The 14,876-nt window shown below is 34.3% G+C and overlaps 1 protein-coding gene across 1 annotated transcript in view; it reads left to right on the forward strand.

Annotated features, from left to right (window-relative positions):
• Positions 1-6,335: 6,335 nt before the first annotated feature.
• The window catches only part of LOC106457048 (galactosylgalactosylxylosylprotein 3-beta-glucuronosyltransferase S-like), a 35,838-nt gene continuing 27,297 nt past the window's right edge, over positions 6,336-14,876 (forward strand). The window contains exon 1 of the mRNA XM_022383194.1: positions 6,336-6,381. The gene's annotated coding sequence lies outside the window, so the exon portion shown is untranslated. The remainder of the gene's footprint in view (positions 6,382-14,876) is intronic.

A 14,876-nucleotide genomic window follows, 5' to 3' on the forward strand; every position in this document is an offset into this window, starting at 1 on the left:
CCCTATATCTAGTAATCTCCCGACTATTCCCGAAGGTTCGAGAGGTGGCGTGACACTAGTCACGTGACCTCGCTGACGCAACAGTATATTATTATACTTGAAGTTTTGTTAAATATGTATGATACTTGTTAATTTACTTATACAACAGCATATTTGGTTACAACAAAACGTAAATTTTATATAATAAAATCACAGAACACTCAGTTGTATAATTTTAAGTGAAAAGATAATTCATGTTACTGAAACATTGTTCCAAAATCTTTGTGAGGAAAATTTCGTTGAAATAATCAAAGATTAATCACTTGATTTATAACTAAAGGTCCTTTTACGATTATGCTCATTTGTGTTCAAATGTACATAAAATGAAGTTTGAAAGATACAGAAATATAATTTCTGGTTAATAGAAACGAAAGCATTACTCGTTTTAGTCTTAGGTGACACAAAGGGTCAAAGCTTTCCAATCAAACAGCAGTCTTGACATCAGACAGAGGTTTATCTCAATGTCTACTGAAGAAGAAAGTACTTTAAAATTGGAAAGTTTTATGAATTTTAATTATATAGTACTTCGAGTGCATGGTAAGTGTTGCTATTTTAAATATATCTATAATAGTAAAATTATTAGTTAAAGAGTGTGTCAGTCATTTATTATATTTAGATGTAGCAAAATGACCTTCAGATGGAAACATCTCTCGACAATAGTAATCCTTTAAACTTTAGTGACTTATAAAGCTAAACATGAAAATAAGCATCCTGTTCAAGACAAATAGATGTTAGTTAAAGTAATTAAAATGTTAGGAAATGCAAAAAGTATGATTAAATATAGAAGCAAAAACTTTAATCAGTACCTTCAATTAATATCACCTGTCTTGTTCAATAATTATAAAAACATTAGGTTTGATAAGATCCTTTGATGACAGATAATTATGGGCTATAATATTTGCCTTGTTCAAATGATGTGTGATAAATACTGACATGCAACAGAATTATAATAAATGCCTCGTTAAAATATTAGTTTTACTTTGGATACATACTTAAATCTACACATTGATGACGTAATTGCATGTTGAGACACTATGATGACATCATCATGGTGGCCTAGCAATGGTCCCTCTGGTTCCATTGTTTCTGGTCAATTTCTACCCGTCATGGTGCCAGTGCCCTGTGGTTCCACTTTGTGGGACTATGACGACACACCTAGCAACTCTCTCTCTCTGTCTTCCACTTGTCAAGGCATCATTAAAACGCGCCCTTTGGTGACACTTCATGGAACTATGATTTTATCATCACTGGTGTCTATGACATCATCATCTCTACTTCCTCCTTCCCTACTGGCTGGGGTGGACATATGTATGGCGCCCTCTGGTGGTGTGCTATGCAACAGCCCAGGTAACTACTCATGTATGTTCTTGTTGAAGGCACAAAGCCAAAAAACTTAAACAAACGAAAAAATAATTTTGAAAAATTCTCTGGAGTTTGTGGTCATTTCATTGATTCAATAATTTTATGTCCTAAAATCTTGGAGGTTTACAAACTGTTTAATTGCTTAAAATCAAACAAAATAATGTATGTAAAAACCTGAAAAGAGAAAACAAATGTATTCAGATGCTGAAACAACCTAAATATAAACAATGAAAGCAAGAGTTAGATTTTTAAGGATGTTTTGTAGATTCTTGAAACAACACAATCATAGAATAACTGTATGAATTATAGTTTTAGGACAATTATAAATAGCCATAATAAACTGAAATCACATAATATGTAGATATTAAATATTGGAGGGTAATTTCTAGAGTATCTAAAAAACGTCAAACAACACAATAAAGATGTGGATTAACCTCTGAAAACAAAAAAGGTTTTGTCCAATTTGATAAGTTTTACCAAAGTACATAATTCTGGTGATATTACACATTTCTTTCTTTTAAACAAAAGTAAAATTGAAAATATAATCTGAAATGTAGAGGCCAAAGAAAAGTGATTATGAACAACTTTAAGCATAATATTTATAGGACTAACACAATTGTAAAAAGTAAGATTTAAATTAAACAAAAGCAGGTTGATTTATACTTAAGTGATTTCTATATAGTTATTGTGAACATGTAATTAGGATGTAAACAATAATTTTAAACTGGACATAATAAATACCAGAATGATGAAACTATGTATATATTTAGATGTGAACTTTTGTTTTCATAGTTAATATTATTGATTGATATCTCTGGTAAACGTTTATTATTGTTTATTTACTTACAATGTTATCCTAAATTATAACAATGTTACAGCGGAAAAATTATATAGAGGTTCAGTACATTATATTAAAATGACTTTGAAGCCCCCTCATGTCGTTAGAGTCCGTGTCATCACATCTGGTCATGCTCTTTATGATAGCAGTACATTTTGACGATAGCAATGCAGTATAGTTTCCATTGTGAAATGTTTCGTCGTAAATATATCGTGTCAAAAGTACATCACTGCTTTTTGAAGACTTTCATAAGCCATTTAGTGTATGAGGAAAGCAGTTTTCTAGTAGCCATTTTAACAGTCCGAAGCAAAGAAACCCAAATACATTGCAGCTATTGACTTTGTATTGGATATCATGAATACCCATTTCATTCTCCACCTACTTAGGTGTAAAATGGTTGATTAGATACGTCTTGGGAGCAACTTTTGTATACATGGTTTATGTCGATTTTTCCAGATGGAGATCCTTTTCCATTACATTGGATATTGTTGCCTTCAGCACGTGGACGACTTTGGCCACTGACCTTTGTGTACATTGATTCTCACCTACTACAAGGTGCAACACTTGAATTACCACAGCTGGGGTACAACTTATTATTACAAGTTGCGTTCTGGGTGGTCCTAGAGCCTCAAGTTGATCCATATTCTCTTTTTTATCCTATTCCATTAAATAGAAGGAATATTTAAATCTTAGAAATTCTAAACAATCGATTTTAACACATCTTTATGATCTGACAGTATGAATATTTTGTGTTGGAAAACCTGTTATATCCCTTCTTCAAAAGTAATCAGTTTTCTGTGGCATCACACTAGCTACAAAACGACAAACAATATCAAAATATAGGACCAATACATGCCATTACATCGCGACTTTATATCTCTGTGGTGATCACGTGTCTTGGTGATTTGCATCTTCAAATTTTTTAACCTTTTGTATAAAAATATGTCTACAGCAGAGACATATTAGACATATATATATCTATTTTTTGCATAGCTAACATTTTTTGTTGTGTTAGGACAAGTTAGACAGTACATTTTCTTCAAAATTAGAACAATGTTTTACTCCAAACAACAAGTTAGACATATTCTTCCAATGAATTAGAACAAGTTTTAGAATATATTCTTTCACAGTTATCATAATGAAAACACATTGATTACTATAATATTTTGTAAAACTATTTTAAATGTAACGACACGTTCTCTTTTATATCTAATCATGTTATACAACATGTTAGAAAACTTTGACGACATATTATTTCTGAAACTAAGAAACGTTTAATGTATTGATTCTCAAACAACTAATACAAGCAAGACAGTTTTCTTTCACTCTGTAAGAAGTAAAAACTGAACATAATCTTTAAAAAGTGTGGATAAGTTAAAAAATATTTTACTCAATAAAAAAACAAAAACAAAATACAATATGGGCAAAATACTATAGTGGAAAAGTCTAATGCATCACCCAAATGTTTGAAATCATCATCTGTTTTGAAGCCCTAATTTGTGTAGGTGCAAATGTGTTTCATGGATGATGCAATACTGTCTAATTATTACACCAGCAGCTTTACAGGCTATCTGGGTATTGCATCAGCCATTTTCGGCTATAACTACAGGTTTTTACTGAGAGTCAACTTAGAAGCTTATCTGCTACAATGTGCGTGTGTTGCTACCATGACCAAAGGTTGTGAGTCGACTCCCTGGAAAACTAAGTCTTTGTTTCTTTGAGCAAACATTCGACAAGGCAGAATGCTAGAAGAATTACATTTAACCATTCTACTATGAGCTGCTGGATGCAAAGCTAGAGAGGGACTAGTTGTTTACACTGGCAAAAGGGAAGGAGTAGAAAGGAAGCTTCTACAGCAGCTGACGATTGTATTTTGCAATGCATGAGCTTAAAGAATCGTCGGCTATCGTCCACAGATCTCAAAAGATCATGGCAGGAAACTTCAAGGTGTCACTCTGTGAACCACCAGGTCTTGCCTATGTTCAGATGGTCTCACAACAAGACAGCCAAAAAACAAATCCTAATACTAACAAGATGAGGAAGATGAGACTAAACTGAGCCAAAGAGCGTGCTAACTGGCCTGAAGCAATTTGGAGCAAAGTGATCTTCTCAGATGCATCAAAGTTAAACCTGCACGAATCTCATCACAAGCACTTTTTACAACATCAGTGTGGAGAAGAGTTTCGTCTACCATGCTTGAATGCAACTATGAAGCATCCACAGAGTCAAGTTATATGATAATCCATCTGTGGCTAGAGTTTAGGATGCGTGTATTTTGTGAAAGGGGTTGTCAATGCCGACAAGTACATCAAGATTGTCGAATCCTGGTTGAGGCCAAAAATGTAGGACCACTTCAGTGGAACTGACCAGTACACATTTTAGGATGATTCTTCTCCATGCCACAGGGTTAAAAAGGTCGGTTAATATTCATGTATTCTATACAGTGGAAGTGAAAGAAAGAGGAAATTTAACTTTACGTGTTTTGAAAAGATGCCTTAGGTTTTATTTCATTGCTTGAGGTGAAGGACCATCTTCAAAAAGAAAGGAAAAAATGATGTTCACAGAGTATGTTTCTTACTCTAGTTTATGGTTGTGTCCCCTCTGGCATTCACACCTGCTTGACATTGCCGTCACATAGAGTGCTCGAGGGACTGACTGTAGACAGGAGTGAGTTCATGATATCATACGTAGATTAGGGTTTCCTGAACTTCCAAGATACTTCTCGGATTCTTCTCTCGCACTTTTATACCCATTGCTTTCCAGCAGTTTTGATAAGGTTGATATCTGGGCTGTTACCTGACCAGCATAGTATCTTCTTCAATTACATTAGTGGCATTATCTTTAAATCGAGATTTACTCACTTGGAGAACATTTTTGTATTTGCCAAGTATTTGTTAATCATTTGCTTTAATACGTTTGTCACAGTTGGTTTGTTAATAAATACGTATATATGTGTTTGGATGACTGAAATATGAGTTAACTTACACCAGAAAAGGCCCATAACCGTTTTACACTTGTTCTGACATTTCCACAATGCACAATCTCGTAAAAAATACTGGAACCAAAGAAAATGTGAAAAAATTGGGTGACGCAATAAATGTTTCCACCACTGTAGAAAAATACTACTATTTCCCTTAGCAAGAAAAAGTAGAAATATATTATTTTGTACATATATGATAAATTTGACAATCTATTATTTTGACTTACAAGAAAAAAATTAATCAATGCACTTCATATAATTAACACTTGTTGCATAATTTACATATTTTATGATACAGCATCGATAGTTATGCGATATATTCTTTTGTATGGCAGGGATTATCTAAACAGTGTACCTCTTTTCTCACAAATTGGTAATATTTGACAAAGTGACCCTTTACGACTAACAGTTTCTGATTTAGTGTTTCTGTGCTACCCAAGTAAGGTATACTGTATTATTTATTAACAGCATTAACACTAGTGGCTGTACTATCTAGTATATTGAATGTCGTTACTTTTTAGTTTAATTTATATTTATTACCATACTTTTATTATAAAGATCATTTTGCATTATTATTTTAATATATGTATTTAGGACTAACCTAATTTTCTAAGCTGGCCGAATCTTGTGAGATATTATTGGGATTAAGGCCAAAAATATCATTAATAGTGAGGGTACCCAACTGACAAAGCAATGCTTTCAAAACTTTAAAAAAGGTGTTTTAATTTAATTATCTATACTTATCTCTGACGATACCATTCCCAGATAGGGTCTGGATGATGTGTCCAGTAGCAGGTTGTTATATATGCCTATCAAACCGTACACGTAATATTTTGATTAAAATGGTTAACAAAGAAAGTATTAGAGAGATATATCAACTTTTGAAGGGCTATTTCAAGGCGATTGAAATCATTTTAATCAAGATATTTTAATGGAATAAGCAGGAAAAACTGTAGTGACGAATTTTTGTTTTCATTCGAAGATGTCTGTAGTTACATTATGTTTTCAGATGAACTAGATGTATCTATTTTAGGAAAGCTCGTGATGTTGTTTGCTTTCCATTGGTACAACTTTCGCCACCTGTGTTTATAAGCCCCAACTGGCATAGTATTCTTTATCGAGAGACAGTGTGATCGTTTGGATTTCTTCTTGTAATAAACTCGTAAGTACTTGTTTTGTTGATTTAAATACAAGGATAACTTTCAGCGATTTTCAGTAAGTAAAAGCAAATAAACAACAGAAGATAAAGATGATTTTGCAGGTAGTTTTATGTAGACAATAATTGAAGTTTAAAAATTAAAAGTTATTGATTTCTTTGTAAAAACTGTATATGTTGACAATGGTTTGTTCAGAAAAGTCTTCTCTTTTTCTTGAGAAGCGTTTGTATAGAGTAAAATGCCACTATCACTCTTCTTTTACAACAATTGTAACGGTAGTTCATTTCAATGATTTTAATTTTTGTTTCGGTATTCTCGTAGGATTAAGGTTTTACGCGGAGAGGGTTAACTATTCTCGTGGGGTAGAAACGTATATAACAGTTTTGTCCTAAATAAATTCAAAGAAAATGTTATTACAACTATGTTCTACAGTACCCATAAACTTATGAAAGTTAGACGACCAAACAACAACAGTACGCTTTATCTGGAAAAGTTTGACGTGATGTTGCTTACACCAAAACGACTGTCAGCTAGCATGAAGCCGCCTTACCTTGACGATAGGCCTGAAGCATATATAAGTGACAGGCAAGGCTGTTACAATGCCAGAGCAGACGGATTTAGCTGCAGTATCGGCCAGCTCGTTTCCATGAATACAAACACGGCCAGGAATCTGGAAACATTTAACAGAAATGGACGATAAAGTGAAGTGAGCCAGTCTTTTCTGAATGTCCAAGAGAATTGGCGATTCCAGGGTCTTTATAGAGCTAAGCAAATCAGTATAAATCGTATAGTTAGTGTGCTTCGTAACCTCAACATGATCCTACTCAAGTAAAATGGCATATAACTTTAATTCATTTTACATTAGAACTCAAATCTAGAGCGTTCTGTTATGCAGTCCATCAAGCCAAACACTAAGCTACATCCAGTTCATGTGTTGGAGAATTGATGGCCTTCTCCCAATAGGACTTTAGTTCTGCTTGCATAAGCAACCAGTTCAGAATAGATGTGGTCTCTATTGTAGTGAAAGTTTTTAAATAAAGGTCAGCAGGGCCTTGAATCATTGTAAAAGTTATAATTTCTATTAGCATTTTGGAATAAACGTTGAAAGTTTTGTTTTAATTTGTAAGTAGTGTATGAAAGCAACATCAGAAGTGACAATTTTTTTTTGTTAAGAAATGAGTGACCGATGGTACTCTCCATTTGTGTTTCTACGCATTACAATACGAGCCCAAGTGTTGTTTTATTATTGACAATAAATAGTCAGTAGACCATGTTGCATCCTCGTGTATGTCTCTAGGTTCATAACTAAATAAAAATAGTGTGGTGGTTCTACTCTAGCCAGCATCACTGCATCGACAAATATCTGCTCCAGTTTCATCGTGTTAGAGTACTGGAAGTTTATCGTATAACAGAAATAACATTACGCCATCATATCCTGTTAACTTTAGAGGCAGTTTATTTCCCCACTTTCTAGTTTACCATCAAATATAGGTTACTTTTAAGATTAGAAAACAGCTGAGTCTTGTTAGTTAGGAACACAATCCGAAAGTGTGAAATATATTAAACAGTAATAGGTTATGAGCACTTCAACTAGCCGGAAGTTGCAACAAATCTTATTCGAGGTTTTAGAATAACATGCTTCTTATAGTCTCCTTTTTTGATGACTTGATAGGTTATTCAGTATTTACTGCTATTTATTGAAGTACGACTGTCTGTTGTATAATATACAAATAGTTATCTCACTTAAAAGCACTTAAAGAAACAGGTACATCGCAACAAAAACTTTCCATTTATCACTGTTACAAGTTTGAAATTAATTTAGAGAAACTTTGAATCTTAACAAAAAACTAAATTACGTTATCAGTTTATTTGCATCATAATAGATATCTGATATTTTCATAAAATAAGAAACTTGAATCAAAGGTATTATAATAATCCATTCACCAATTCAAAATGTGTGAAAAAAATATCATAATCGCCTTAGAAACGTAAATTCTAGATATGGAACAAATCTTGTCATGACTAAAAATAAGAAACAAATTCAAGCATGAAGGAAAATGTTTAGAGGTCAAGGAATCCATATTACTAAATTTTTAGATTGACACACTCTAAGATCTTGGATATGACTGACCTTCATTGTATTTCAGAATCATTTAATAATATTAATTATTGGTTACAGAAGATTAATACGGCAAAATAAATTAAAAAAAATAATAGAAGTAATCATCCACGAGGTAACGAAACATATTTCCAATAATAATGTACATTTAACAGTGATTAAACAACAGTATTTTTATTTTAGCTACAATAGGCTCTCAATAAGTAATTTATTATAATTTTTTTTAATTCCCCATAGACAGCGCCGAACTGACCATACGGGCAGATAGGATGTGAACCGAGAGCCCGTAAACTTGTCTAATAAAAACAAAAACATAACAACTTTAAAAAAAATATTATATCAAATAAAAAGTTTAAAACGAAAATTGGCTTTTACTTTTTAAAAAAAACTGTTGGGATGGCAGTTTGGCGCGCCAATTAACCCTTTAAACACTGTAGCGAACTATATAATGCTTCTATAGTCATTGTGTGTACAAAAATACTAGTTTAAATTTGTTCTTACATTTAAATAATTAAAGTCAACCCAACACTATTCTTCAAGATTACGAAATATTCTTTTATTTAGATTATAAAATGATTTTTTTTATTTAATTAAGATATTAGATTATTGTTTTCTGTTCTAAAAGTATAAAGTTATAATTGTAACTGTTACTGTACATTTAACATTTGTAATTTAATTTTATTATTATTTTTACTAGTCTTTTTAATCATGAGTAATTACTTTTTGTGATCTAATATTGGTATGATATGAAAATATCTTTTGTTTTAGAAAATTGCTTTGTTTTTGAAAAATAACACAAATAGGTGAAGCTGGTAGGAAATATAAACACAAAAGTGGTGCAAAGAAACGCAAAGAAAGAAAGAAGAGATAAAAAAAAGTTTAAAACTTTAGACTAAAATTAGCACTTTTTAAAAATCATTACAAGAAAATGATACTGATTTTAGATGCAAGAGCAGGTACTTCCAATACACTATCCTACCAAAAGTCATGGGACACAAGTAGTTATGAACATAACATGTATTTATTCCAAGAAATTAATAGTGTTGGCCCGCCTTTGGCCTTAATGACTGCTTCAATGCATCGTGGAAGAAAGTCTACTAATTTTTGGTAAAAAGTTGGTGTTGCTGTGCTCCACTCCTCCTTTAAAGCATTAGTAAGCTCCACTACTGAAGAGGGCCATCTTGGCCTTGCCCTAATTCTGCGTTCCAGTTCATCCCAAAGATGTTTTATCGGGTTGAGGTCGGGGGCTCTATGCAGGCCACTGCAATGTTCCGATGTTATTCTCTTCAAACCACGCGTTCACAATCATTACTTTGGGACATGGAGTGTTATAATATTGGAAGGTGTAAGGGCCGGTACCATAAAATTGCCAAAATGTAGAACACACAAAGTTGTTCAGAACATTAATGTGGGAATCAGCATTCATGGATCCATACACTGCGACCAGTGGACTTAGTCCATACCACGAGAAGCACCCCAGACCATGATACCGCCATCTCCAAACTTCACTGTTGGGACAACACACTCAGGTAATAAGCGTTCTCCAGGCATCCTCTATACCCAAACACGTCCATCAGACTGGAAGAGCGTGTAGCGTGACTCGTCGCTCTACAGAACCGATTTTCATAGATCCACGGTCCAGGTTCGGTGTGCCTTGCTCTATGCTAAGCGATATTGTGCATTTGTTTTGTTATCAACGGCTTGTGGGCTGCAGCTCTTCCGTGAAAATTCATGCCATGCAGCTCTCGACGTGTCGTGGAAACACTTATAGGATTTCCTGTTGCTTCTTGCATCTCCAAACACAGATTCTCTGGAGTCGGACGGCGAGATGTGGTAACCAGCCTTCTCAAGGCACGTAGGCTCCTGTCAGTCAGTATTTTACGTCTACCCGGTGGTTTCCTGGGCTAATTGTCACCATGTGTTCTTCCATTTCTCCAGCACGTTGTCAACTGTCAACCTGGGAATGTTTAATTGCTGTGCAATAGCATATGCAGACATTTTCCCCAAGTGACATCCTACTATCCTTTCCCTCTGAAACTCTGTTAGCTCTTTCTGTGTACTCATCGTTTGGCGTACAATTCTAAATGACCGATAATCACCTTTATAGGCCAAACTATTTTCATATTTCGTTGTCACATCCATTTCCCTACAATTAGAGGTGTGTACTATGACTTTTGGTTGGATAGTGTACATCTGCTACACAGATTGAAGAATAAACTAATATTACTGTTTTACAGTCACCATACCCATCAGATCAACCAAAGGCCACTCAACATTCTCCTGCTAAAATTCTTATGATTCAATCCTTAAATGCTCCAGAAGAAAGTGTTGGTAGTAATGGTACATTGATTGAACAAGAAACTGAAAATACTATGATACAAACACAGATAATACAAGAATCACCTGTAAAAATTTTCTGTCCCAGAACTAAGCGTGCCTTCTCATTCAACAAGTAATTTTTTGAAAAGCCTAAATATATTACAAAAGAACATTTCTGGAAGTTTCATCTACATCAACCAAATAGAGATATACCTTACAGTAGCAGAGTGGTTTACAGTTGCAAATATATTCATGGTAAGGATGTTAAGCGCTTCTGGGTGGCCTATAACAGCAAGAAAAAGAGTTTGCATTGCTCATTTTGTTAGATGTTTGCATCTGAAAGAAATCGTAGTAATCAGTTGATAATAGGGAGCTCAGACTGGAGACATGTCACTACAAGATTACCTCAGGACTCAATACAAGCTTATTTCATGCACCTTCAAGAAAGAACAGTTGAGCACAGATTGTGGCATGATCAGCTGTTAATCCGACAAAGCCAAGTACTTCAAAGACGATCAGTCTTGAGTTGTATTATTGACATTTTCTTCATTGGATTTCAAACTTTGCTTTATCGAAGCAAATATTCAGAAGCAACAGCAAATGTGTTTGATTAAGACCATTTTAAAAATCGTAATATTTCTTAGAAGCAGTTAAATTGATGCCAGAATATAATACAGCTCTGAACGATCACCTGGAAGATTTCACACAGAAGGCAAAGAAGTGGGAACCATCAAAGAGGGTTAGAGGATAAGTGGTTACATTCTTAATTAAAACAACTATCACGAAACTTTTCAATTTCATTAGAAATATGATTAAAGATACTGTGGCTATGGAAGCTAAGAAGGCTGGAATTCATTCATTACAAATGGATTGTACACAAGACTCATGACCAGTGTGCCTTTGTTCTAAGATATGTTGCAGATGACCAGGCCAATTGAAGACTTCTGCGCCTTCTTGATGTAACATACTCTGGTGGGAACAGCTTGTATTCACTACTAAAGGAAATCTTAACTGATGTATGACTTAATCATAAACACTGCATTTGGAGACTCATTTGATGGGGCTGCTAATATGAGCGGTGCATACAATGACTTACAAGCACTAATGAAGGAAGTACGTCCAAGTCATGTCCACACTTGATGATATGCTCACGTTTTGAACTTGGTAATTGGTGATGCAAGAAGTGCCTGTATTGCAGAAGTTAGCCTTTTCGGAATACTCAATGAATTGTCTAATTTTTTTAAAGAATCACACAAATCACGCATGTATGGAAGGATAAAATGAAGTTGGGAGATGGTAAGCTTCGAAAGCTTGACATTCTTAGTCAAACAGGGTGATTCAGTAGAATAGGAGCACTTAGAAACATTTTCGGCAGTTATGGAAATTATTCGAATGAGATGCTTTCTGATCTTCTCATAGTCTTGAAACGAGTCAGTGAATCCAGTGATTTCGGTCAGTCAGTGCAATATGATGCCAAGAAGCTATATGTAAACTTGACCAACTTTGAAATTCATCTATACTAGAATGTTTGACATTACAATTCTTGTTTCTGACTATTTCCATTCATCTGGGCTTAACCTTCTTTAAGCATGGCGTATGATAGATGATGCTACTTTGCGTTTGAAAAAATATTTCTAGAGATTTTGACAGTTTATTTGAACCTACGTCTACATACTAAAACTTAGTCAATGAAAATGTTGTAGAAGAAGAAATTGTAATACAAAATGTTTTCCCAAAGATAATAACTTCTATCCAATATCCAAAAAACAAACTTTGAAATCTCTTGCCACAATGCAGTTTTTGACAAATATGCGTCTACAACAAAGGAGCTAAGCTCTTTGCTCCTTGTATAATTATTTTGTTTGTTTTGACATCGAGCAATTATTTTTACTTAGTTTAATAAAAGAAATATTTGTGTTTGTCTGTTGCATTTTTTCAAATTTTAGGGGGTGGGCATTTTTGAAAGTGACCGATTCCAAAAAATGTTGTCAGTCCGCCCCTGCTCACAGACATTGATTTGTCTTAGTAATAAGTATCTAAATTGGGTCTTTAAGGTATTGTAGCTGATGAACTGTTCTTTATTACGAAAAAATATCTGAGAACAACTGTATAGGTGTTTTCCCTTTTCTGAAGTAAAACCATTCTGTTGTTTTTAGCCATGACTTTGTTATTTCTAGGTGTTTATTAGATTATACTTGTTAGCCATTAAAAAGAAATTCTGAGCATGGAAACAATAATAGATTCAGGTAGTTAGTATAGTCTTGGCCAAAATGTTTGCATAATATTCTATATTGATGTTATTGTCTACATGCATGGAGTAGTTACTGAGTAAATGCCCAAGTAGGAACATAGAAAAGAGTGTATGATCGGACAAACATGTATGAATGTGTATAAGTTTTTTGGGCATTTGTTCGTTAAACACACATACACACCTGTTTTCTATAAAGAGTGTGCTTTTTCGATACTCCTTTTTCGAAACAGATCAAGGCTTTGTTCAGTTTGTTTGTTTTGTTTTTACTTATGCACAAAGCAACACAATGGCTATGTGTGCTCTGCCCATCACGGGTATCGAAACCCGGTTTCTAGCGTTGTAAGTCCGCAGACATACCGCTGTGCCACTGGGGGGCCGACTTTGTTCAAACAATTTCTTTGTACTTGATGTGGAGTCATGCCTCGTCACGTGCCAGAATATATTGGGCATCAAATTGTTCGAATGTCTAAAAATGATATGAAGCAAACAGTCATCACCAGAACCGAAGGATACTCCCATTGTACTGTATCCAGAATCCTTAAACTTCATCAGACAACAGGAAACATTGTTTGAGGAAAGTGTATTGGTAGACATCGAAAACTACTGCTCGAGATGACTGTGTTTTGATCATGTTAACATGTTAAGAAGTCTGACATCAGCTTACGACAGAAATGGCATGAACACATTCATTTCAGGGTATCCAGAAGAATTATGAATAAAAGACTGTCCAAGCAAGGTTATTTTGCAATAAGGTTATTTGCAAGCCAACATTAACCAGAATTCACCGCTTTAACCATGTAACTTGGGCAGGACAGCATGCCAACTTATAGTTAGGGCACTAGCAATATGTAACTTTTTCATGTGAGTACTATTTCCCGCTTGCTAAAGCTGATGGTAGGATCCGTGTTCGTCGTTTGCCTAGAGAACAGATGAAGGAAGATGTTCTTTCCCACAAGAGGTTGTTGCTGTACATGTTTGGGCAGCTATTTATCATGGTGGAAAACTGCTCTTCATATCCTTCAGGGAAACGTCAATGGCGCCTCAAACAGGCATTACATGGACACGATATTTTAGCCATATGCTAGAGCAAGGTTTGGCAATAAGTTTATGTTCCATGATGACAATACCAATTCCCATAATATGTGCATTGTACAGGATTATCTCGACCAGGATGATGTTATAAGGTTTCCATAGCCAGCAAAGTCTCCATATTGTAATCCCATTGAGCACTGCTGTGCAGAACTGAGTCACAAAATTGCTAACTAAGACCCTAAACCAGCTACTGTAGCTGAGTTGCAGCGCCTTCTAATAACAAGTTGGGATAAAATCAAGATGGATTACATCAGTAAACACATCTCCTTGCGAAGGTTATTAGACCACGAGGAGGACCAATCAAGTACTGAATATTAAATATGAATTGATATAAGGTTACAAACGCTATTTATAATAATTTGATGTTATATTTTGTTATTATACACATTTTGGTAAGGTTTTGTTGTGTTAGGTAAAATGCTGAATTACACATCTATCTTCGGGTATCTGATAATATTGTTTGTTGTTATAATAAATCGTTCATGATGTCTACGGAATCTGTTTGACTATATAAAGTACATATGCATTTCGCAGTTTGGAATATAAATGTATTTATATTCCATCTTAATAATGATGATTTTTGTTTTTTACAAAACATGTTATCATTTTGGCCAAGACTACTTTTTGTCCAAACGTTTAAGTAATAACTCGTAGAAAAAAATTAGAGTGGTGCCTTGGGTTTCGAAAATATTTTACTTCCTACCTGGTATACGTTACAG

This window comes from Limulus polyphemus, unplaced genomic scaffold, assembly GCF_000517525.1.
Source record: "Limulus polyphemus unplaced genomic scaffold, Limulus_polyphemus-2.1.2 Scaffold14, whole genome shotgun sequence".
Taxonomy (NCBI): Eukaryota; Metazoa; Arthropoda; class Merostomata; order Xiphosura; family Limulidae; genus Limulus; species Limulus polyphemus.